Source organism: Zerene cesonia, chromosome 1, assembly GCF_012273895.1.
Source record: "Zerene cesonia ecotype Mississippi chromosome 1, Zerene_cesonia_1.1, whole genome shotgun sequence".
Lineage (NCBI taxonomy): Eukaryota > Metazoa > Arthropoda > Insecta > Lepidoptera > Pieridae > Zerene > Zerene cesonia.
Window position 1 is genome coordinate 9607860 of NC_052102.1, and position 23458 is coordinate 9631317.

Consider the following 23458-nt stretch of genomic DNA (forward strand, 5'->3'; position numbering starts at 1 on the left):
AATGTCTTTCTCTATAAATGGACTATCTAAGACTGAAAGAATTATTGAAACCGGTCCAGTCTATTCCTGAGATTAGCGCGTTCAACCAAACAAACAATCTATTCAGCTTTATAATATTAATTGTAGGATAATAATAGTCGGAATATAATAGTAGTATGGAAGATTAACACTTAGTCAATTCACTGCGACGAGAAAAAATGATCGTTAAAACGAGTTAAAAACGGACGAGATAAAAATATTTTTGTATCATAATAAAACGAAAAGACATTTTGTACAAATAAGTGCTTAAAGAATATATGGAGAAAAATACAGAAAAGAATAAATACCTAATATTATAAATGGATTTACACAGTTTGAACTGCAGTCGTGTTATAATTAAAGTTATATATAGGTTTGTTTTCGGTTTACGCATTGCTGGCTTATAAACGTATTTTTTATATACAAAATTGTGATATATAATTGTAAACAATGTTTTATTTTTACACGCTTTTATGAGCATCACCTCTATATTTGTATGTAACCGACTCTTTTAGACTATATTTTGACTCGCTTTAAATGGACAGACTTCATTCAATCTTTGTACAACAACTTCGTACACTTTTCAAGAATCGGTGTTTATAATAAATTCCATTATTATTGTTTTTATTAGGGTTGTCAAGATTAAATCATACCATTACGATGAGCGAGCCAATTTTGTTGATTTTGTCATCAAATCGTGCTTTCTTGACTTTTTTTTACTGTGTTTCTTATTATTTTGAATTGCGCTAGAAGGGTTTAACTTGACATAAATAGGCGTGTGTAATCTTATTGTTAAACTATGTGTTTTGCGCTGCTCTAAGAGAAGGATGAAAGATGCCTATCCGCCAAATGTAAGAATGCATTAAAATATATCCGTAGTATGCATGGATATAACGATAGATGTTTTTATGACTTTTTAAAATATAAATTACTACACTAACGCATCAAAAGAGCTAAAGTTAAGTTTTCAAATGCATGTTATGGTGTAATTTAAACTTTAATAATTCTTTTTCATTAAAAAGCTATGTTTACGCTACTATTTTAATGATCCGAACGGCCTCAATCGCCTGGTCGGTGTTGTTCCATCATAAAATTTGATAAACATACTTCAAACGCATTTAGCTTATCTTAATTAAGTATCGATTTTCATTAAACTCCAATTGGGGAATATTGTTGATTGTTATTTTAATTATCTGGTGCTGTAATGGTTTTTGTAGATTTAAATATGTTAACATAATTTTTGAGGATAGTGCGTAACAATGTTGATAAATTAGACACTTTTACACGGAATAATGTCAAGAATAAAATCTTTTAACTTATGTTCCGTCATCATCATCATCATCAGCCCATATATGTTCCCAATGCTGGGACACAGGCCTCCTATGAGGGTTCAGGCCATAAACCACCACGTAAAATGTCATAATGTCGTCAAACTTTTTTATTCTTGGACGTTTCGGTTTCCGGTTTCCTTACGATGTTTTCTTTCACCGTTTTAAGCAGTAGTGATGTTATCCACATTGGAAAAACAATTTATTTCCTGCACGCTCGCCCGGTCTCGAACCACGACTTGTCGATTTTGAAATCCGAGGTTCTAATCACTTAGCCACCACTGCTTTTTTTTAGATTCCGTAAGTTACCCTTTTGTATTATTAATACATTTGCTTACTTAAAATAAAAAAAAACGTCTGTTTATTCAAATGTTAATTACCATGAACCTTTATTCTTAATATTATACAGTGTTAGAACATTTTAACGAATTTAAAGGACGATTTTCTTTTTATTTGCGTACATACGCACACATGAAGCTCACGAAAAGGCCTAGAAATTACTACGCATGTCCTTCTATTGAATAATCATGCTTAAATCTGTCACGAAGTCTTTAATTACTAATTGAAATCAAACACATCAAATTATTACCACTTCTATACCCACAATGTTGTTTATTTCAACAGTATTGTACAGAAAAAATGAGCAAACGTAAATATGTTTATAAGAGAGCAATGCAAAAAGCAAATGCCAACATTTTATAGCACTATTTACAACACGACTGCAGTACAAATGGGTAAATCCATTTATTACATTAGGTTTTTATTTTTTGTCTTATTTTTGCTATGTATATTACTGAGGTAATCAAAAATATGTACAAAAACATCATATTCGCTATATCATGTTACGTATACATAATTATTGCGTCCGTTTGAACTCGATTTTTCGATAAATTCAGTATATGACAGGAACTTTGTTGCAGTAAGTTGATCAAATGTTGATCCATCATCCTACTTTGTACTATATGTTATTGTGGTTCATGCACTTAGATAATTATAATTTATGTTTATTTGTAGTCGAAATAAAAAATGTATCAAACTAATAAATTAAATATTAATATACTATAACTAGCATTCCGCCCGCGGCTTCGTACGTTTAGTCGAAGGGCAGACTCGGGGTTTTACCTGGATAGTTCCCCTGCGATTTCCGGGATAAACAGTACTCTATGTCCGTTTCCTGGTTCTAAGCTCTCCAGAAATTTTCAATCAAATCGATTCAATCGTTCTTGAGTTATAAATAGTGTAACTAACACTATTTTCTATTATATATGCACGCATGCAATAAAGCACACATAACACAAAACAACAACAGCATTAAAAAACATCAAAATAAAAAGAGTAAATTGGAAAAATAGAAGTATATAGGTACTCGTACATTGACTTATACCTACTTTACTAGCTTTTGCCCGCGGCTTCGCACGCGTTAAATTCGAAGTAGTTTAATATTATTACACATATTAGATGTTATTATACATATAAACCTTCCTCTTGAACCACTCTATCTATTAAAAAAACCCCATCACAATCCATTGCGTAGTTTTCAAGATTTAAGCATACATATACTATCTAGATTAATAATCCTAATTAATTTAATGTTACAATCAAGTTACGTAATACAGTGGCCGTATTATTTAATATAATCAACATTTGGCAATAAAAACACAAGGTAAGCGCTACGGTAGAACTACTCACGTTCATTAAGTGGATTAAAATGTAATTACCGACGTGTTTCAGGCTGACTCATCAGTTTTTTCAAAAGGCGAAAGCGCTGAGGCCAGCCCGTATTCGTTACAAATTGTTAAAATATTGTTAACAACGCATTTGGTAATGATCTTTTTACTGATACTTGAACGAGATGCAGTCTTTCAATAGACATTGTGTTTTCGTATAATGATTCGGTGGTTGGTCGTTGAATTTACAACTAAAGTTGGAGACTTGATATTGTAATGTTTTCTTGGAATAATTAAATTTTATGCAGCGTTTTTTATAGTGCTACAAGTGGGCTTGTTATATATTACATTATAAACGAAATTACAGTGAATTTAATTATGATGTATGAGTACTCGCTTCTCTGCATTGAACGAACAAAATACGAAATCATAGAAATAGCTCGGTCATGCATAAAACACGCGGTTTTTGTTATGATATTTGGAAAGTTTCACAGGCTTTTGCGGTTTTTCGGCGAGTGCTTACGCCGACAATGCCAGTATGGAATGCTAAATGTATGAGCGTCTGTAAGTGGTGGTGCGTTTTACGATTTTCGTTGTAATATTCCATTACAATGTACCCGATGTAACTCCATGCGCAATATTAAATGGTATTTCGATATAAATGTCAAACAAACATGCGAACTTTGCACCGCCTGTATGACATTTCGATGTGTTTTTATTTTGCTCTGTTGAATTTTAACTGTATCTTGTTTATTTTGAAATATTTTACAAAAAACAATTTCTGAACGTTTCCCAAGTAGTGAATAGGATTTTTTTTGTACAAAATCCCTCAATTAAATAGAAGTAATGTTAGTGCAAAAGCATCTATTTCTACTATTCAAACATACAGTGTTAATGCTCTCAGTTTATATTGGCGCCGACGATGACAGAAATCTCCAACTGGAAGGGCCGAAACTAACGGAGTGAGGGCGACGGTATTTTTAAATTATCTATATGAGAATTTAGACCAGCGTGAGACAAAATGTAGACGCAGTGTGAAGTTAAATTAGCGTCAACTTTTCTATTACAGATGATTATCGCGCGCCTTTTCACGCTCGTAATGGCGTATAAAATTATCCGTTTTATTTACGCGTTGATAAGTTAAACACTGCAAAAATTATAGAGATACGCGTTTCATAAATTACTCCGTTAATTGTCTTTGATGTAGCTTCTGCTGTGAATAGCGAAGTTCCGATTTTTAATTCGGCATTGTTTAGAGAATAGTTGTTAACAGTTTACTTTTTAATAGTTGATTCAGAAATGACTGGCAATTTATAAGTGTTGACCAAACGTGTCAGTCTGTCGTATTGGACAAGACTATTTACGCTTCATTTGACATAGTGGAAAATGCTTTTACGTATACTCTGTGTCCCCGGGACAGCACCCTGGGCTATGTTGGACTGATACTGCAATAGTGGACTAAACTCCACCGTGTTCTGTCATATGGCATAAAGTGAAGCCCCGTGTCCTCTAATGGGGTATGGGGCAAATGATATACATCTGCTTCATTGATCGATTTTCTTTACGGACAAGTAGATGATGAGTTTTCTGTGTCGCCAGACCGAGACATTTATTGGTGAGTCCCTACCGGAAATCGAACCCAGGACCCTAGGTTCTAAGCTCACACGTCAACCACTGTTCCAAGGAGTTCCAATCAATTCTCGTATTAACTAGTCACAGTGCAACAATAAATAAACATCGCCAGATGGTTTTGTTTTATGATGCAAGATGAATCGGCGTCTTTATCCGGCTAGTTAATGTTATCCGAAAACTTTGCTAACATATGCCGATACATCTTGGTTGCGGTGGTATGTGGATTTCCCTTTGATTCAACGAACTTTGATGCGTACGCTTGATGGAAGCTATTATACGAGGAATTTACTAGCAGTTTGTGGCGCTTACAAAGCTGGAACTATAAATTCGTGAATGGAAGGAGCAATTCGTCTATATATCAAATAGGTACCTATAGATTTTGAGTGATTTATACAAGAGAGGCTTCCGTCCAGTACAGATTCGCTCCCGCTTGAATCCTGCTATCGTATTAAAACTATTTCTCATGGAAATTTCTATGTCCCATTTAATTTCTTTTTTGCGGAATATATTAATTAACCGATTTAAATAAAAGGAGCATGTTCTCAATTCAAATGTTTTTTTTTGTGTTTGTTACCATATAATTTTGTAATGGGGATACCGATTTCGATGATATATGATTGATCTGAATATATGATAGTCTGAATTATATAGAAAAATTGCATAGTAGTTTAGATTTAGTTATTGTTCATCTATTTTCTATGTAAAAACTAATCTTAATTTGTTTATCGTTTAAGCGCGGAATCATAAAAAAAAATTAAATATTTTGCGCGCATTGAATATAGAATAAATTAATAGTAAAACTATTTTCATCCCTATATTTTTAACTACACTCTACAGCAAACATTCAATATAATCTCAATAAATACCAAACCGACCAGATCCAATACATGTTTCCTCCTATCGATGTTATTGCTTGTTACATCTGATTCCAAGAAGCGTACTACCTTCGGATTACTTTCCATAAGCGAGACGCCTTTAAAAACGAAAGTCGGAGTAGTTCTCGCATTTCTGTACGATCCGGGGGCTACTCATTCCGTGACGCCGCATTTGGGTCAGCTGTATAGTTCTGATGACATAGCTACGATATTGTTCACGCTCTTTACATAATGTATGCAGCGCGTTTTTTGAAAAGATGGTTAACTTTGAAAATTATGAATGGAAGCATGTTTACTATACTGCTCTATTTCCTGGACTAGGTTATTACATGTATATCATGCCTTTATTTTAAATATCTTTGTTGTATGTCTATATAAGTCACCGTCTATGTATGCAAATGTTCATGATGTTGGTGATCGCTTAGCATCAGGCGAACCACCAGCTCAGTTGACCGCTTATGGCATCAAAAGTATGTAAAAATTGTTCGATTATAATCTAAAGTGGCCACGCACGCTTAATAAGTGTTCGAAACGTCAGGTTAAATATAATATAATGAATAAATTACAATTAAAACCCCTTTAAAAGTGTTTAATTTCTAAATGAAGTATTACTCTCGTAAATTCAAAAACACGAAAAATATTATTTCATATACATTTAACAGAAAAAGTATGTATGTATATTGCATGATATTGGGAGTTTCTCTTTATTCGTGTGGGTATTTTCACCAAATTTTCAAACTCAATGAATAAATCTAGACCGTAATCAATTAGTAGTTAATATGCTATTGGTATTGCGTTTAAAATAATAGTAATGTTCTGATTGAAGATTAATTAGAAACCAATACACAAAACGTAATCAATGATGGAATGTTTGATCATCTGTTTTGGCAATTACGGCGATATGTTTATTGATGAAATTGCATTTAAAAGCTTCGATAATATTTTGTAAATATCGTAATTTGATATACGCATAATGCTATATGTTTATGTTCGTAATTGAATTAACCGCATTGCTATAACGTGGAATATATTCGTATGAAAATCATTATATTTATTATTATTTTGTGGTGTAGCACTCGATTAAATTAATGCATATTACGTGTTTAAAACAAATGTATCAACAGCGTATGTGTACGCGCGGGTTTTGCGTTTATTTCTTACATTAATGTCTATTGTAATTATTTTAAATGCTGCCTTAATGAATATCATCTAATACATCAGCTGAAGTATGCGGATATGACGATGCACATTTCGTCTTTACGTCCAATAAATTACGTTTAACAATAGTAATAAGCTGGTCCCAGTTGTCGTTTCTACATTGACGAATTTCCTTTGTGCCTCCATCACGCAATATAGCCATTAGTACCGTGTCAATAACGTACAAAATTATACCTCGCTTTTTGCTTCGGTCGTATCTTTGTTCTTGAATATTGTTCGAAGTGCTATTTTTTATTGTAATTATAATTACTCTATCGTATTATAAGAATAAGCTTCTAGTATTCGTGAGGACGTTACCAAGGTTAGTATGAAGACTTTGACCGTCACAGGTTGTGGTTAATACGATGGTCGCAATGCTTCGATGGTTTTTAGTTGAGAATCTACTTACGTGTGTTGCAGTGGCCATTATTTAAGTAAAGGTCAATTTAGAACGCTCGGATTAACAAAACTCGAACATTCATTTATTCATTTAGACTTCTTATAGCACTTTGAAATCGTCATAATATAGTTTTAATGTTTACCACCGGTTCGGAAAACAGTTTCTACAGAGAACAGCCGGCAAGAAACTTCCCTCTCTTCTCAATCCGCTTTTAATTTAATAATTTAGCGTTTTTATAATAGACGCAATGTTTTTGATTCAAGGACTGGTTCAATATTTGCGAACTGATCCCAGCGTGTTATTAATTTCTATTTTTATTTTGATTCGCTACCTTATCCGTTCGGAAATCTAAGCCCAGATGTAATTTGAGAAACCCTTATCCTAAGATTAAAAGCCCATAAAAACGAGCGAACCTTAACATTATCAGATTATTCTTGTACCTGATTGCATATTGCATCTTTTTTTTTTTATATACCAGTACGTTATTATCGGAGAATTCATTTGAATAAATATTGTGTTACCATCGAATCGGATTCATAATGGCCCGCATCGTAAATGGCTCGGAATATCGACCTCGATTCAGCTTTTTGAAGTACAAGTGTCCGAACAAATCAAACCGATGTTTTATGACGTACGTAAATAGATGCGCGTACGCATTGTCGATAAGTCGCGTGACTTTTACCGGTTTTTTTTTTATTCTTATACGTCAGAATATACAGCGCAATTAATGTTTGTGTTAACTCTATGTAGTTGAACGTTGCTTATGTGTATATTTAAGGTGTTAGGTTAACTGTAGGTACATCGCCGTTAAATAATAAAGTGTCCTTTTAGCATTGTCGTCTAAATGGAAATCTATTAACATCGTTTGTCACTATGATATTTATGATGTAATAAACAATTTTATGTTCCACTTAATTTGTTTAGTCAGTAATAAAAGCAAGATATTTACGCGGATTGTCACATTGCCTCGTTTTCTTTGTGCGTTTTATGTCTGTTGATTCTATTTTTGTAAGGGGTATACTTTTGAATTAATTCACCATTTACATTTGAATTTAATAATAGACAGATAATCATTTGCCTCTTTAAGTGCTAATTACTTTTTTCTTTCGATTTCATAAACTTTTAGTCATTTCTGTTTTTACGAAGTTTTTAGTATTTATTATCAGCCAATGTCAATTTGTAATGGAATGATTAGATGCTCCATTACTTTAGACTGACTGTTGTATGGAAAATTACTCAGTTGTAAATGGGATGTGTAAATTTATGTCATACTCAGCATTTAGAATTGATGTTTGTTTAAATAACTGTGGTATAGCAATAATGCGTGCTTATTTCGATTATTTATTATTTATTATTTAAAGATGATCCTTTTTAATTTATATTGTGCCCTATCTTATAATCCATTTGATCTCTGCGATTGAAGTGCGGACGTCATTACGGATAGTAACAAATAAATTCTAAATTACAGGCCATTTCATTAACATTATATTATACCTCCATGCACTATCGTGTTCCACGCATATAGTATATGCAGTGGTAACACTGGCGCAAAATAAAAGGAGTCGTTATAATATTGACAAAGGTTCTCATACAGTTAGTCAAACGTTCCGATGGGTTCGTAGTAATACTCCAGCTAAGAATAGCACCTCGGACATTTGGCAGATCACCAGCTAGATGGCCAGACGTAGGAGAAACAATAGATCGAATTGGCGCTCATTCCACATTGAATTATATTAAAATATTTAGAGAGCCGATATATATTAAATAGTGCGATAAAGAGAGCAACAGGGCTGGTACACGTGCTACCAGAACTACTGGGTTGTTTGAATTTTTTGTATATGATTCATGGGGTTATTCAGTAAAATGATCTGATTGAGTAATATGTATTTTTTATTTCAGGTACATATTTATTTGATCACTAGCTGCTCTCCGCGGTTTCACCCGCGTAAGTCCGTATCCCGTATAAATAGCGGGATAAAAAGTTGCCCATATATTATTCCAATTGTCCAGCTGTCTACGTACCAAATTTCATTGTAATCGATGCAGTAGTTTTTGCGTGAAAAAGCAACAAACACACACACATCCTTACAAACTTTCGCATTTATGATATCAGTAGGATGTAGGATACGCAAATAGTACGTAATTACTCTGATGTAGACAATTATCAAGAAAAATAATTGAAGGTATCTTTTCTCAATAAATGCACGGTCTGTATTCTGAATTTGTTCGATTTTCTGTTTGTTAATCATGGCTGAGCGGTAATTAGATAAAATTTTGGCAAACCTCATTGACCTTGACTTAGATTAAAACAAGATATGTGAATTCCGGTTTTACGCGAAGACGTCGCGCTCTATCGTGTTAAAGTAGACATTATAATTATATTAAAAAGACAATATGTTTAGTAACTTACACATTAGTATCCTTATAAATAATATTAAAGAGTTATATATAAGATATTTTAGGTTATCATCTAGTCCTGCCCTTTTTATTTATGATAATAACACGTACCTTCTACTTAAGTAAAGTTACGTTTACACAAGTAAACCCGTGTGACCATATCTAGTCACAATCATTTCACAGTATCATCAATAAATTCTGTCTTAAAAAAAAAAGCAAATGTCAAAAAAATCGATCCAACTGGATTATAATATGATATACGCGATCAATGTCAACATAATCGGTTACGTGGTGTTACGCAAGGTGCGCGCGCGCATCCCGCGCCCCGCCATTTCTACCGTACGTGTTGACCTTGAACGGACGTCACTTTCACTATTTTATGAGACGTCGCTACAAGGTCATGATATCACGTTTTTTATGTTGAGCTAATGAAGAAGCGTTGTCATGATTTATGTGTGATTTTTTTTTTCTATTCGTGTAATTGAACCAAATTTGTTTGTAAGTGAGACGATTTGTATTGTATAAGAATGCGATTTTAAAAACTAGCTGAGAAAAACACACTCAATTTGAAGTCAGTTAGACAGATAGAAGGTCATTTAAAAATCGTTAATTTTTTTTTTATTTGTCTTTTTTTTGTTTTTTATTTTTTATTTGCTTCTTTTTTTGTTGTTTATTTTTCATTTGCCACTTTTAATGTTTATTTTATTCGGTTTCACATTTTTTAAGTACATGGTTTTGTCGAATTGCTTTTCAAGACGAGATAAACAAAAAACATACAAGTGTCCTCTGTTTATATTAACATAATTTACACGAGAGCAAGCGAAATTCGCGCCCACAACTGAGAACTAACATGACATTTAATTTTGAGTTGACAGAAGCTCTTTGATACTCGAATTACAGCTCTAAAATATTCATTAATTGAAAATAAGGGGATCAAATTGCAGATTAAATAAAAAAAAAACAAAACGATGAGGTCGATCTATTAATGCATAAGTCTACGTAATAAAGCACTAAAATCTGAGAACAGATTAAATAAGTGAGAAGATTGTGGACAAGGCAGCCGCGCTGCTCATATTTCCAAAAACGTGTGTTGTTAAAAACGACTCCCAATTACATTGCTTGCAATGCATGGGTACAATCTCGGGCTAAGTTAGCGATCGTCAAATGTAGTGCGTACATTGCAAGAGACTCGAGTAAAGAAAAAGTGGTTTCCTACAAATCTGGATCTATTTCAATCAAATAACAAATGCTAAATGCCCTTTGGAATGAACTTTGCGATGGACGAAACAAAAAATAGCATTTAAATTAATAATAAACGTTATCATAAATACACAAACATAGTTTAAAAAATAAATTAGAAATAATTATTTGAACACTTGGTACTTACTGTAGAAAAAAGGTTATAAGACAATCAAATAGTCACCAAAGAGCAGAAGGCTATTAAAACAATGTGTTTAATAATTTTGAATATTTAATAATTTGCCTATATAATTAACAGTTGTCAATGAATTCATTAATATATTAATAATCACGCGTGTTTCATGTTTGTTCATTAGTTTAGGGGTCATTTTGAATCGTAAAGTTCAGATAAAATCTTTAACATGAGACTCAGTTGGTGGCGCAATATTCGCTCCTATTATATCCTTGAAATATGTGTTAGTTACTTCACTACATAGTATAAAGCTAAGCATACTTACATAAGTCGTTTCCCGCGTCTGCATGTGTATATGCTTAGATCTTTAAAACTACACAACAGCATAATGGGGATTTTTTTAAGAATAGATTGCGATTCAAGAGGTAGGTTTATATGTATAATTAGATTTATTAAAACGCTTCGAAGTTGCGAGCGGTAAGCTAGTTTAAAATATAAATCTATTGAGTTGAACTCACAAATGTATGATTTTGTTTGTCATATTTTGCTTCTTTAAGATTTTTGTAGCCTTCCTCCATAAATGGACTCTCAAACACTACAATAATTTTTCAAATCACACCTGTATTTTCAGAGATTAATGCGTAATTAATAACAAACTCTTTAGCTTTCTATCATTTGTCTAATATCGTTTCCTTAGTATAGAGGATAAGAGACGATAATTGTTAGATATCCTAGATTCGATTCCCCGTAAAAAATTAAAAAATACATAGGGTTGGGTACAGGGCAAATAGCTACTGGCAAAGAATTATCACAATGTCGCACATAACAAATTCATCGAACTGTTCTCATTCTCAGGTAACAATATATTTATACCCGATCGCACCCGAATCGATTCAGTGGTTTAGGCGTGATGAAGAGACAGACATAGTAACTTTCTCACTTATAATATTAGTAAGGATATCCATACATGTTTTTATATTTAGTCTTAACATATAACTGCCTTACAATAAATGTTTACAATATTAATTCCACATTATAGACGCAGTCCACCTAAAGTATTTATAATAATGCAGCGGATAACACCTGTAATTTATTAGAATCATCCATATTAGGTATTTACATAAATTAAAAGAAAAAAAGGTGAGCTTTATTGAGTGTATGAACCGGATACGTAAACGTGTATCGGTCGAATGCCATCAATTTTAATAGTTGCATTATAATGCTAATGCTTTTTTTACGTTTCATTTGCATTTGTGAGCTAGCTCTCCGCCCCGCGGCTTCCCTTGTCTGCATTTGACGTGCATAGCACGATAGTTGTGACGCGGATCTAATATATTTAGGTTTATTTTGTATATTTATTAGTAGATTAGTATTGCCTTGTGTTTTTATTTTACGCGAGTATTATACATTTAGATATTATAGACTTTTAACAGATTTTAAACTTGATTTATTAATTATATTATTTAACCCGACGTCTCGAACACTTTACAGCGAGCATGATCACCGAAAAATAATGAATAAATCGCGCTTAAAATCCGTTAAAAAGTATTTAATTTCTAGTAGGTATTGATTGTTTTCATTTTCAAGTTTTTTGTTTCAAAAGATTTGATCTACATCCGGCCAAAGTGAATTCACTCTAATCAAAGTTATTGTTGATTCTTCACAGCACTGATAGTAAAGGGAAAACAAAAAATCAAATAAACTCCCATCAAAGCTAGACCTTTGACATTTATCGACGTTGAAATTAAAAATGTCGAGCTTTTACAATATTGGCGCGTTTTTATAATAACAGTTATAAATTGTTATTCGTACTATCAAACACTAGAGAATATTAAAAAGTGCTGGCTGGCTACACGAGCGTGAAAAAGTTTGTGATTTCTTTTTTTTTTTCAAGACAAGATTGCGACATTTAAGTTTGAAAAACGACTTTTGAGCGTGCTGTGTCGTTCCTATTGAAACTTTTGCTACTTGTACTATTCGCCCGTGGTACATAGTTAGTCTATTTCATCCAGTGAAGTTGCGGCTGTCTTATGGTGAAAAAATATTTGAAATCGGTGCAGCAGTTTTTGCGTGAAAACGTTACAATCACAAATATACAAAAGTTTCGTCCTTATAATTAGTAGATAGAAATTTACCAATAAAAATGCCTATTATGTCAAAATAATAGTTTACTACAAAAAGGGACTCCAAATTCTAAAATGGGCCCAAATGACAATAATTCCCTACCAAACACAAAAAAAAACCCACGATGCTATCGGAGCAAAATTAAAACAAAATTAAATTGGAATTGAAATCTTTTTTTCTTTTTGGTGCATCGGATAATAAAACATGTTATATAGCATAGCTGTACATTTTTTCACTTATTACTTAATATCGTAAACCAGCGGCCACCATGTCAACAAATCTTAAATATGTTCAGATAAACTTGAATTACTATCATGCAACTTGTGGTACGGGAAACAAACAAGTTTTTACTATTTATTTTGATGTAGGAAACGGGATATTTAACATGATTTTCTTCACCTGTGTGTGTACAACACACACAGGTATCTAACCGACTTCTTTAAACTTAACCTAGGCCCACTTTCAACCGACAGATATGTACCTGCTGTAGGTACATGTTCTGATGATGATGATGATTTAAATACAACTTTAATCAGTAGCTATAAAGTCGCTGTTCCCACTCATTGTACTTCCATTTAACGAAGATTATCACAATATTGCTCCCGACTTCGCAGCGTTTTCCGTCATTAACAAATTAAGTTTACCCAGCGAGCGGTCTAGACCCTCTGTAAATAACGCTGTTGAATTAGTAGATACACTTTAAATTGTCGCATTATCTTAAATAATGTGTACTCATCTCGTCCGTTAAGCAGCGCCTTTAACATACCGGTATAAAATGAAATTGTAGTGTCTTTTTTTATTAACAGCTTCCAAATATCTGTCAATGTTTCCACTAATATTGAAAATAATTTCAAATTGAATTTTTTATATTTATATTTTTTTTGCTTCATTGTTTATGTAATAATTTTCTGAAACGCTTGGGTCAAGGATTCGGTTACAAGTTGATACTTTTACACAATCTCTATGAGATAAGTTAAGTTTCCTCTTATTTTTTTTTTCATAAAATATACATATCCTTACAAATATTGTATATGTGAAAGTCTAAAATGATAGATACAGAATGCTCTTATCCAAATCCTCTTCAAGCAAACCCGCAGTCGAAAACCAATTGTTTTTATCCAATTAAAACTGTGAATCAATTATCATATTTGAAGTAGCTATCTGCTATTCTAATACTAATTACGTGACATCGAATAATCGATGTTTTTTATCGTATTGTTTTATTTAACCAACGAGTGATTTAATTGGTGTGACCTCAATTTCGTAGCTCAACCTTATTCGAGAACCGGTTCTGTGAATATCTGCGTTATTGTTATTAATTTTGTTATTAAACGGACTTACCTTCGATAGGGAGTTGTGCTGTTTGATAACAGATGCCCATAAATGAAGGAGGTTTTATTCGATTGTTTTTTTTTTTGTTTTTTTTTTACTATGTGTTCTTTTCGTATTTGACAGAAAATTGTTGTCACTTGGTCTTTTTTGATTTTGGAATGGTGCCTCCCCCAGGTGCGTAATGACATTTTTCTTAGAGAAAAATAATTTCAGTGTATGCTCAAAACGGTGAAGGAAAATATCGTGAGGAAACCGGCATGTCTAAGAACCAAAAGTTCGAGGACATGTGACATCTGCCATACCGGCCTTGGCCAGCGTGGTGGATTATGGCCTGAACCCTCATAGGAGGCCTGTGTCCCAGCAGTAGGAACATATATGGGCTGATGGTGATGATATGCGTTCATAGATTTTGTGACCGACTCTCAAGGGAAATGTACAAATAGGTGCGTGCTTTGTATATACTAGTAAGTTCAATGTTTTACTAAGACGCTTTTTACAATGTTCAATGCAAATAAGCAGGTATTTTATTTATTTAAGTGTGTATATCATACCAAAATTGTAACATGTCTTACAAATATGACATTTGCGAACGAATTTTTGTTGTAATTACGGAAATATATGAATGAGAATTCTTCAATTAACTGTAACAGATAATAAAATCAACACGCGTCCATAGCAAAATCATACCCAGATTGCATTTGCAATATAATCGATGGGCAAACATCCAAACATCCAACAACTGATCCCCGCGTTGCGATGGGATGTGTGACGTCATAGCTTTGTTTACATTGGCCAACGAGATGCATCAAATAGGCACTGGTTTAGTTTAGATGTATTTCGGAACAAATGATGTTCGCTTCTGACTCGTGTCCTGTACTGGCTGCGCCCTGCGGTTTCACGTCGCATACAATAGTATAAAAAACTTGCTGTTCGCCCCGACTTCGCCCATGGTCACACAGTGAAGTTGCAGCTATCTAAGCGACATTTTTGAAATCGGCCAAGTAGCTTTACGTGAAAACGTTAGACAAATACATAGGTTTCTTCTCTGTAATATGAGTGAAAACAATATTATCCTATCTTTTGTTTTATCTGACACTGAAAGGATATTTCAAATTGTACCAGTTGTTTCGAGATACGCGTTCAAACAAACAAAGTTTCAGATTTCATGAATTATTAGTACAGAAAATACTAATACCCAAATTCCTGCTGGGCGATTCTACACGTGTTTTTTATTTGGATGAAATTATTTTTAAATGTCTAGAAGTTAAATTAATTACAGATACCTACTTGTAGCTATTGTTTACAGTCGATGTTGTATACTTCCTCAACATTCATTAATTAATTTGATCAAATAACATGCAGAATAGAGCAATGGGATCTTAGGCTATAATTCTTATAAGCAAATGACCCGCACTTGCCGCTAACAAAACACAAACTTATTACATCTCGCGATAGTCCTAAATCCGAGCGAAATACGACAAGGAATAAAAGGGCCAGATAAAAATTCCATTTACCCGTTTACGTGCCGCCAAAACGAATGGCCTGTATCGCAAAATATTTAAAACCCTCACTCGTGTCTCGAGGAAGCCGACCTCTAAAATCGAGTTACATTATAGGATACGAAGGCATGCATCGTAAAAGTTCGTGTGGATGTATTGACATGGCACTCGGCTGTGTTATTAGCCGACCGAATTGTGGATATAGAAATGTATATGTATACGCTGACACGAGGTGCACTTTCATTTTGGGCGGGTGATTCTTTTTTTTAATCTCTTTGCGACTGCACGAAGTTCCGTGGGTCGTTTTTTCGTTTCGTGATTTCGGTAATTGGGTACAATATTTATCTTATGCGTTCGATTTTAACTTGGATATTGTTGCATCGTCGGTTGCATTTTTTACTTCATTAAAAGAGCTGTAAATTAATGCTTTTTTGGCTTGTATGGTAGTGTTTTTAAAGCACAGAAAGTCTAAATTATAAATATCTAATGAATATTTAAATAAAGTTTTTATGATTACAACCTGTTATAACATTGCAATTATAAATTTAATAAAAAATATACCTAATTTCATTTGAAGAAACTTAGTATCGTAGTTTGCATACATTTAAATATAATTTATAGATTTGTTACTATTACTTTAAACCAACTTCAAAGTAGGAGGACGTACTCGATACGACTAATTTTAGGTTTATAACCTTAGTATTTTCGACTGGATGAACCGATTTTGATGATTCATTTAAAATAATTATTAAAACGAGCAGTTAACATTTTACGTAGATATTTTATCTATGACAACCAGCAATTCCTACATTCAGCAATGCAAAGACAATTTGCAATAATGCTGTCCCATAAAGAAAATGAAAAAAACCTACCATTTTCACCGAAGCAAACTTCTTGTACGTTCGCGCAAAAGTATTTCGCTCCTTAAATAAATTTGGCGAATGTTAATGAGCCAATTGTAGTTTATTTTGGTCCAGACACCGTGTGATGGGTAATCACATGTTAAGATGTATGGCGGTAATTAAGGTACCGCCGATGTAAATTAAAAGAAACTTTGTATATTTTTGGACGGGTGTTTTTAGATATATACTAGCTGCACCCGGCAAACGCTGTTCTGCCTTACTCTTATCGTTTAGTGGTATGAAAAATAGATGTTAGCCGATTCTCAGACCTACCCAATATGCTTACCAAATTTCAGAGGAATCGGTCAAGCCGTTTCGGAGGAGTATAGAGACTAACATTGTGACACGAGAATTTTATATATAAGATGTAGTATTAGCTGCGCCCCGCGGTTTCACCCACGTAAGTCCGTATCCCGTAGGGATACATTATCATCACAGATTATAGTTAAAAAAAGATGATAAATCCGAATCTTAAAGGCTTTAATCTGAGAATTAAAAAAAGTGAAATATTTCACAATAAATCATTTTGAATTTGAATTTGAATTTGAATTTGAATTTATTCATTAAATTCTACTTTGATGCAGAATGGGATGAACTTCTTAATGTTAAAAGTATAATATCAATAGAAATACACTGTGCATCATGTGAACATAACTTATTACATATATGATAAATAACCTCAAGAAAAATCGTTAATTTAAATTAATATTACAACAGTTTCTACGTCATATCCCATAGTAATAATAGACAAACATTCAAAATAAACCTTCAAACAGAAGCGAATCCACATGCCGAAGCTACTGTCAAAACAAATATTTTCATTGAGTATATTAAACGCGTGTTTGTACAGATACTGTTACACTGTATTAGTCGGTTGTAATAATTTATACATACTGTGTACATACATACATTCGCATAACGAAAGACAAACATAAAGCAGATAGCGATTTCAGCTACAGACACCACATATTGGTACAGCATGGGCCATTCAATTCCGCGATATGTCTACAGGCTCTACAGGGTGTTCATAAAATTGAATCTTTTATAGCCGGTGTGTGTGTGGGAAAATTTATATTACGGCGGCGTGTATTTTCGATGTCGGAAGGTGTTATTACACGAGTTTATTGGGATATTTGTTTTCGTTAAGTCGATTGGCTGTCGTCGTTTAGGCGTAATGCAATATTGATAAAGTTCTTTTATGAGTAACAACTTATAGAATGAGTTTGTGTTTGTTTTAATAAATTCGTTAAAATTAATGTTTATTAGTTATCAATGTCATATTTAAATATTTGAAAATTCTAGTGGAATACAAAGTTTTAAATATAGTATATAAAAAAAATACTTGCTTATTTCACTATACGTATCGATAAAATTATTACAGCTTCTTAATAATATTACATCAATTCAAACATCCTGTATAAGGGGAGAAGATCATACAAACTATAACTCGATGAATTTGAGCGCTTCGATTTAGGCGGATTCGAAATTAGCGTCGACCGGGATGGTAATTCGGTTGTCAGACCTCAATAACTGTCGAACTATCGAGAAGTTACAATCGAATTTTGTAGTGTGCCGCTCCCGAAGCGTTTGACGTGAAGCGGTGTTTAGGAACACCCTGTATTTAGTTTCTTTTTGTGGCTTAGCGAGTACTTTAATGATCTGTCGTTGCTTTTTTGGGACAATCAGAAAATAATTCATTTAGAATGTAGTGGGGACATTTAAATCAAAATAAAATTTGTCTAAGTAGAACGAATTAATGGCAGTTGACGTGTATCTTGTATAGATCACGAATAGATCTCTCACAGTTTGTTATACTAGCTGTCTACCCCAGCTCCGCCCGTGGTACATATACAGCTTATAGCACCCAGGTATCACGTACATAACCACAAAATAAATAATGTTTGAAATCGCTCGAATAGTTCCCGAGATAAACGTGTTTAAACAAACGAACTTTTCAGTTTTATATGTAATGTCAGAATAGGGAGACATACTCCCTCAAAGTTATTTTAAAACTAACTGTAACCCGCAACGTCTCGTGCGTGGTACCCGAGTATAAGTAGCCTATAAGCCACACTTTAATCTATCTCTGTACCAAAGTTCATATAGACACGATGAGCTGTTTTGTGATTTGTTTTCAATATATTTGAAATAAAAAATAACATAAAATTACCACACTATACTGGTATACCATTAACCTAATCATTACGATCGAAAAACATTAACGACTGTTACCTCACAAATCGCATTTTCACTCATAAACTTTAAATTTACGACCTCGTCACGTCTATGCGTCGCTATATCTACAATCGCCATATAATATACTTTGTAGTACACCAAGGCCTTGTACATCATAATCCGAGCCTTCGCGTGTGTGCTTTATAAACATATCAGCGGCGATGTTTGCGTCGGAGCCTCCACGCAGGCTGTATGTTAAGATTGTTGGTTTTAACTAAAATTCACTGTATTGAACGCTATGTGCTTTATTTGTGTACTTAACTGAGTGTATATGCCTTTTATATATGCGTGTTTATGTTTTTGCATAATCGAGTGGGATAGTGGGGAAATTTAGCTAAGTTCTAGTATAATTTTAGTCATAACAGTGATGACTCAGAGGTTGGGACCTCGGAGTTAAATCAAAGTCGGGGTTCGAGATAGGACAACCGTGAAAAGAATTAATTGATTTATCAATTTACCCGCGGTTTCACCCGCGAAAGTCCGTATCCCGTAGGAACTTAGGGATAAAAAGTTGCCTATATGTTATTCCAGTTGTCCAGCTATCTACGTACTAAATTGCATTGCAATCAGTTCAGTGGCTTTTGCGTGAAAGAGCAACAAATACACACACACATCCTTACAAACTTTCGCATTTATAATATTAGGAGGATTTTCATTGTTCACTTCATGAATCGAAACGGTGAAGGAAAACAACGTACGTAAAGCGACATGTCGACTTGAAAGTTCGATGACATGTGACATCTGCCAACCCGCCCTTCGCCAACCTGTATCCTCAAAGGAAGCTTATGTCCCTGCAGTGGGTATCAATGTGGGCGATTATTGATGAAAAATTAATGTATTTTGAAGTAAGTCTTAAATACTTTTTTTGGGACAATCTATAAATGTATCTGTTTAGTACAGAGATATATATTATAGTCTGGATTAGCACACGAGTGACGCCGCGGATTACACCTAGTTTGAAATGAATTTCAAAAAGTATGTCTTGTTATTTCTAGGCAAAATGCACGGTCAATATTTGCTATTGTTGTCCGCAGCGAGTTTTTAGAATTAAATTATTTTGCGTGACAACAACCCACCCTACTTACAGTGTGAAAAATATTGACTTGAATTCTTTCTTGTGTCAACACAATCAGCGTTTATCTCTTTCACACACAAATAATGTGAAGTAAGATAGAAAGAGACAATAACGTTTACATCGGCAAAATGCTGATGATTAGTAAAGAAAGAAACACAATTAATTAATGAAGAGAGCACTTACCACACCCACATTTAAATTGAATACAATTTCTTTTTAGACTGAGATAAATATATTTCTAGCTGATGAGATTCGAGACCGACATTTAAAATACTAGAGTTTCTGTCAACGTTTGAAGGAATAATAGATTTCCGTGTAATCCCCATCCATCGTACGGTTCTGTCTTGGCAGAGGGAAAGCCGGTCGAAACGCCAACTGGGTCATATGCAGAACAATATTAGTTATGACGGCAGTTGATAAAAACAATACAACGTTTGATCCGACATGGAGTATTGAAACTTCGCGCCTTGGAATGTAATTTTGTGCTTTATATTTCAATGGATTTTTGGTTTGGAGATATTAAGTGTATCCATTGGGAGCTTCATTATATTTTTCTTTAAATATCACAAAAAAAAATTCAAATTGTAAAATTGTTTTATAACATGAAGTAACGAATTCTTCGTTTTATTTAAACCAGCTTACAAAAAATGGTTAAGCAGATAGCTAGTTCATGCTACACAATATATAATTTATAGTAATATTCAGACATATAATATAAACATCGCTTAGAAAGCATAAACAATTAAATCGTTATATTATATCGCTCAATCTTCAGCTGTTTACAAAGTCCACAGCCCGCACACAAATAAGTGTCGTTTAACAAAGCTATGCGTTATCATTAAGACGGATCCATCCACTAACAAATTGATTTATCTCATGTGCCCTAATGAATTTCATTGGATAGACGCCAGAGATTGTGTATGCCATATATGAGAATGAATCGTGGCGGAAAATATTGCCTCAATGTATGTATATTGGGGTCCATTTACTCGCTTCCTTTTCTAATGGTTCGGAATTTCGCTGAGAACGAGTTTGTTTCCAAACATATCATTGTCTTAATACTGTCCAGGATAAACCGGACTGGTTTTTATTTAGAATCGTTAAAGAACACTTCACTGTAACAGTATTTATTAACTGATTAATCGTCATTCTAAAAAGTAATGCAATTTTTGAATTGAGTTCAGAGATAGCCAGATATTGCATCGCAAGGGCGCAGTCATGTCCATTTCGACCTGCACGCTCGCCCGGTCTCGAATCCCGATTAATCGATTTTGAAGTCCGAGTTTCTCACCACTGAGCCACCATATACAATACTCATACTATCAAACGGTCCAAAGATCGCACCGTCTGTTTATTCGTAGAAGCGTTAATTATCAATTTCAAGAAGGCAAGTGTCAGCGCTGAGACCTTGCGGAACCTGTTTCTTGCAATCGTGCTGTGTAAACGAGACATCATTACACAGCCTTATCTTGAATTTTATAACTATTTTCGTACGGATTGAATAATCTTATTTTACTAAGGATTTATGGTTATATATTGAATTGGGCCGATTATCATAGCTTGCTGTCTGATTGACGCAAATGCATTGAATGTGTTTTATGATGAAGTGCTTTTAAGTCGCGCAACTAAATGGGATGTTAAGGTTGATGATCTAGGCGGAGTTGTAAAGGAATAGTTTTTGGTTAATTTTCATATGATTTAAAAGATCATAGGAGATATGGATCTTAACAATTTTTGTGACAACTTTTTGCTAGAAAATATTTTATTAGTAGAAGCAGTATGAAATGACACATTATGTTTAGTACTTACAAATATACGTATAATAATAGTATTTTAGATATGTAAATTACTAGCTGCGCCCCACGGTTGCGCCCGCGTAAGTCTGAATCCCGTAAAAATATCGGGATAAAAAGTTGCCTATGTGTTATTCCAGTTGTCCAGCTATCTACGTACCAAATTTCATTGCAATCACTTCAGTAGATTTTGCGTGAATGAGTAACAAACATACATAACATACATACATCCTCACAAACTTTTACATTTATAATATTAGTAGGATAAACTTAACTATCATTATGTAATCCACAGGAAAGAGTTGATATTTTTGTTTGTATGTATTTTGCTATTTAAAAAGATTTAAGAAAATATTTTACTATTAGCAAGCTACATCTTTACGAAGTAATAAACTATAATTATTTTTTTTACATCAGCTCAATCCGAGCAAAGTCAGGACAAACGGCTAGTAAGTAAATATCCAGTAGCGTGAGATCGGACTTTTTTCATACATTTCTAGGATATCTCACCCATCTCTGATAGTCGTCATCCATATAAGGCATAAGTGCTTTGTCAGCTGTTTTTGTTTTTGCCTCAGCTCGACTATGTTGTTTTAATAATATAATTATATGTGATGTTATTATATGTTTTGTTAATGCCTTTAAGAGGTTTAATCGAATGTTCTGCTGGTTTTTTTCTTTTGTCTCGACTATGGTGGAATCCTTCCTACAAATATTATAAATGCGAAAGTTTGTTGAGTTGAGTGCGTGTATGTTTGTTGATCTTTCACGCACAAACTACTGAACCGATTGTAATGAATATTGGTACCTAGACAGCTGGACAAGTGGAATAACATATAGGCTACTTTTTATCCCGATATTCCTACGGAATACGGACTTACGCGGGTGAAACTAGTGTCTATAAATATATCGAAAAATTTTTTCGCTTCGCTTGATTTTGGCGAAGAGATAATTTACGAAAAAAAGAAAAGACTAATACTCCGGTACATAGATATATTTACCTCTTAGTACATTCAGATTGCATAACAAATTAATCTAATGTGTTCCTTTTTTTACAGGTAAGTGTGGGTAAATGCTTTGCGCTTCAATTCTACTGGAATAGTGAGTTGTGAGATTTAATCTAATACGGTTTTTCTTTTGTTTTTTTTATGTCATAGCGGGCAACTGAGCTGATGGTTCGCCTGATGGTAAGCGATCACTACCGCCCATGAACATTCGCAAAGGTAGTGGCTCTGCGAATGCGCTGCCCGCTTTTAATGGGTAAGGGTAAAAGAAAGGATTAATGACAGGAAAGATAGTATTATTATATATATTAGTTATTTTAAGTTTGACCATTCATACTGCCTTTTAACCGCTTGAAACATTGTCATCTACGGGGCATTAAAGACTGAATAACCATACCTACCCACAGCTGTACCAGATATTACTAGTTGTATCCATGTTGAGCTATGTAGCCCGCAGTTTCGTTTGCATGGAACTCGGATAATAAGTAGCTTATTTGCTACTCTAGACTAGTGTAGAACTACTCTAGACTAGGAGGAAATCTTCCAAAGATACTCTAGCTTTGGGGGAAAAGTAGAGCATGTGGGATTTCTACCCACTAAAACCGCCT

At 33.8% G+C, this 23458-nt stretch overlaps 1 protein-coding gene across 2 annotated transcripts in view; it reads left to right on the forward strand.

The window, feature by feature from the left end:
* Nucleotides 1-23458, forward strand: part of LOC119840272 (RNA pseudouridylate synthase domain-containing protein 2-like) — a 133610-nt gene that overhangs the window by 13489 nt on the left and 96663 nt on the right. The window contains exon 2 of one of the 2 annotated variants that reach the window (XM_038366814.1): nucleotides 9017-9062. The exons of the other annotated variant lie outside the window; for it this stretch is intronic. The gene's annotated coding sequence lies outside the window, so the exon portion shown is untranslated. The remainder of the gene's footprint in view (nucleotides 1-9016; nucleotides 9063-23458) is intronic. 2 annotated transcript variants of the gene reach the window in all.